This window comes from Arachis duranensis, unplaced genomic scaffold, assembly GCF_000817695.3.
Source record: "Arachis duranensis cultivar V14167 unplaced genomic scaffold, aradu.V14167.gnm2.J7QH unplaced_Scaffold_354585, whole genome shotgun sequence".
Taxonomy (NCBI): domain Eukaryota; kingdom Viridiplantae; phylum Streptophyta; class Magnoliopsida; order Fabales; family Fabaceae; genus Arachis; species Arachis duranensis.
The window spans coordinates 908560-913048 of record NW_026264911.1 but is presented as its reverse complement, the minus strand read 5'-3'; positions in this window follow the sequence as shown (position 1 = coordinate 913048).

The following is a 4489-nucleotide window of genomic DNA, read 5'->3' as shown; positions in this document are numbered from 1 at the left end:
CTCTAAGCGAAAAACAATAATGTCCTTAATTTGAATCCTTGGTTAGCTTAGACTAGTGAGAATGCTTATGAATTAAGTGTGGGGAAGAGTGGGTTTGGAAACATCTGGTTTGAGAATTGAGTATGTTAGAATTTTTTGAAAATGTGAAAAAATGTTTAGGACATGTTCATGCATTCAATAAATTAATCATATGCATAAAAAAAGAGCAAATAAGAAAAAAAGGGGACAAAATGCCCTAAAGTAAGTAGTGAAGGCAATGCATATGTACTGTACCTAAAATTAGAATGCCTGAATATGTGGAAAACATGGTTAATGGATGGCTAGATGTTGTATTATGATTACATAGATTGTTTAAGTTAGGTGGGAAAGTTTCAGTTAATTAAGGATTCAAATTTTAGTCCACTTAGCCAAATACAATCCTACCTTGACCCTAGCCCAATTATAACCCTTAAAAGACCTCTTGATTTGTGTATTGGTGCATTAAATTTTTGTTGATTGTTAGATGAAGAGCAAGCTATAGAAAGCAAGATTAGTAGAGAATTGAGAGAATTGACCCTAGACACTTGAAAGTTGGAATGATATACACTACCAAGGGTTCAGTGCTCAATTCTATGTTCCCTGCTTTCATGAGCTATCTTCTTCTTGCAAGTTATTTGTATTGTATTTTGTGATTTGAATTAGTGAAATCCAATTCATATTTGTCTTGAAGAACTTATTTATTTTTAAACAAGTAGGTAAAAACAATTTGCATTTAGTTGCATTTAATTTAGGTTGCATTGCATTCCATCACTTTAACCTTAATTATTTACCTTGGATTTAGCATGAGGACATGCTAGTGTTTAAGTGTGGGGAGATTGATAAACCCATATTTCGTGAGTTCTTTTGTGCTTAATTTGAGTGATTTATATAATCCTTCACCTACTTATTCACATTAATTGCATGGTTTTACTTCCCTTCCTTATTATGTCGTATTGTGAAAAACTTGTTTCCTAAGCTTTAAAAATTAATTATTTTAATTACCTTTATTTCCATTCGATGCCATGATTAGTATGTTGAGTAGTTTCAGATTTTCTAAGACGGAATGACTTAGAGGATGGAAAAGGAAACATACAAAAATAGAAGGAGAAAGCAAAACAGAGCTTTAAGGAAACTGGTGTTCACGCGATTGCATGGACGACACGATCGCGTGCCAGAAGCGAAGACTCAGCGATGCGGCCGCATGACTGATGCGACCGCGCGCCTTAAGCAGAACGCACATGACGCGGTCGCATGACTGACGCGACCGCGTGGCAAGGAAAAGCTCCGAATGACGCGACCGCGTGACCCACGCGGACGCGTGACAGAGGTCACGCACCAGAAAATTACAGAACACGCCCCAGCGAGTTCTAAACCCCTTTTTGGCCCAAATCCAAGTCCAGAAAGCATAGACTAGAGGTTATAAAGTGGGGGAATGCATCCATTCAGAAGAGGGCTTTTCATAATTTACTTTTCCATGATTTAGATGTAGTTTTAGAGAGAGAGGTTCTCTCCTCTCTCTCTCTTAGGATTAGGACTTCTCTTAGTTTTAGGAGTGACTCTCAATCTCAGGTTCTTTATTTTTATTTATTTTCAATGTTCCATGTTTAGATTGATTTTCTTAATTAATGTTATTTGAGATATTTCAGATTGATGATTGCTTTTTTTATTGATATAAATAATTTGGATTTTCCTGTTGCCCAATTGGCTTATGAATATTTTCCATGTTAGATTTTACTTCTTTGAATGAATTGAAGGTATTTCAGATATTTATAATTTTAATTTAGCTTTTTACATTCTTGGCTGTGGTTAAATAATTGGTGACTCTAGAGTTATCAAACTCATTGTTGATTGAAAATTGGAATTCATCCACTTAACTTATCTTCATAGTTAGAGGTTAACAAAGTGGGAGAAAAATCCAATTCTCATCAATTGATAAGGATAACTAGGGAAGGACCTCCAGTTCTTATACCTTGCCAAAGATTTATTTTACAGCTATTATTATTTTATTTTACTTGTCATATAATATATTCGCACCTTACTTCCAAAACCCCAATTTTACCTTTTTCAAAGCCAATAATAAGAACATACCTCCCTGCAATTCCTTGAGAAGACGACCCGAGGTTTAAATACTCGGTTATCAATTTATTTAGGGGTTTGTTACTTGTGACAAACAAAACGTTTGTACGAAGGGATTTCTGTCGGTTTAGAGACTATATCTACAACGCGACTGTTTTTATGAAATTCTTTACTGGAAAAAATCCTAACGTCAACCTCCATTGGAAAGTCCAGTCACAGAGCCTCCTTCCACGGTGTTTGATGTTGATGTTGAGAAGAGCGTACAACCTCCAAGGCAAATCATGATTGAAGATTATGTAGAGGTTGTTCAAGAGGTAGAAGATGTCAAAGAAGAGCACAAGGGAGTGGAGCTTGAAATTACCTTGCAAAAGTTGTTGGAAACCCCTCCCCCTAAGTTGCCATCATCCTTCACAACATTCAAGTGGGTAAAATTCATATCCCATAGCTTTCTAATCCCACTTGAATATGGGCTACTGGAGACGGATGGTTAACTTAGAGCTCTTTGCGGCATTAAGAGTAAGAGGAAGATGGCCAGTGATAAGAATTGTCATGCAAGGTTCAACATGGTTGTGTGCTCAAAGTTTAAATGCAAAGGTTGGTGTAAGGCTCAACTGAATGGGTCTAGGAAGTTGTTTGGACACTTCAGTGAGAATTCTAAAACTAAACCACCCGGATGGAATCATGATAATCAACTTGAAGACGGGTACAAAAGCAAGGTTTGGGACCCCGGAATTCATTCCAACAATCAACACTTTTGGGGCCTTGTAACTTGCTTTAACTTACTTGAAGGCTTTCTGCGCCTAGTTTGGGACCCCGGAGGTTACTGGAGATAGAAACATTGGTGGAGATTCCTGGATGAGTTCAAGCACAAGCCACCATAACAAGGAGCTCACCAAATGTCCAACTTAAGGACTTTAACTAAAAGTGCTAGGTGGGAGACAACCCACCATGGTATGATCGTTTCTTTTTCAATTTTATTTCGTTTTGTTTGTTTCTATTTTATTTTATTTTATTTTATTGAACTTGGAGTTTTGCATCACATTCATATTAACGCTGCATTCTGCATCTTTTCAGATTAAAAAAAAAAGCGAGCACGCGACGCGATTGCTTCAGCGACGCGTCCACGTTGCAAGGAGATGAGACAATATTAATATGAACAGAGAGTTTTGCAGGAACAGCGCTGGAGGTGTGCCAATGGCACAAATCGACCCACACGACCGCGTTGCTGACGTGTCCGCGTCATTTGGAAAAATAGCCTCCCACGCGACCGCGTCAACCACGCGGCCGCGTGACCTGAAATCGGCGTAAAAAGGGTGTATGGCCGAAAGTTGAGCTGGAATTGGGCTAGACCCATGCTAGCAGCACAAGCCCTGCCACGCGAACACGTCACCCACGCGTCCGCGTCATATTGGAAATAAGGCTACCCGCGCGATCGCGTCGACCACGCGACCGCGTCACCCTGGATTTTGGCAATACCAAGTTTCGAACAGAGAGTTGTGCGACCGCGAGGCTGCACTCGCGCCACTAGCACAAATCGAGTCACGCGATCTCGTGCCCCACGCGTCCGTGTCACCCAACTTTATTGCGCACCACGCGACCGCGTCACCCACGCGATCGCGTCGCCAGCGTCGCACAACCTATCCAGATTAGTGCCAATTTTCTTATCTTCTCTTTAATCCTAATTTCTTCCTTCTCTCTCCTTTCCCACTTTCTTTTTTCTTCTCATCCTTCTTCCCTCTCATTTTATTTTATTTCATTTATTTGCATATTTCATTCATTGCATTATTCTCATTGGTGTTGGAGTTTTATTTGGATAAGTGCCTTATTTTATTTGAGCACGTGGCTACTCGGAGAAGAGATTTGACAATTGACATTTACTCATGGCTCTCATATTTGGCATTACATTATTTTCATCCCTATTTTAACTTGCACACCCAATGTATTTGGGATTATCATTCACAATTGTCATCATTACACATGCTCTTTAATTTGGCACATTTATTACTTGATGCTTGAGCTATGCCTCTCATGCCTATTATTTGCATGTTTTTACCCTCTTGCATCTAATTATTTTGAAATGCTCTTTATTGTTGTCTTCCCTACATGTTGTAGCTACCATGTAGATGGACTATCATCTTTCCTTTGGCATTCTTTATCACTTGGAATTTCCTCCCTTCTGGTCTTAGTTTTCTATATTTCACACTCTTCCTTTTTCTTCTTCCTTAGGCATGGGTACCAAGAAAGGAAAAGAGAAGGCCACTGACAAGATACCAACAAGGAAAGGAACCAAGAGATCTCCAACTAAGGCGCCTCCATCTACAAGTGTCAGTTGGAGCAACCCGTCCACCTGCACATCTCAGCATGCACCGAGGACGGTGCAATCTTTAAGTGTGGG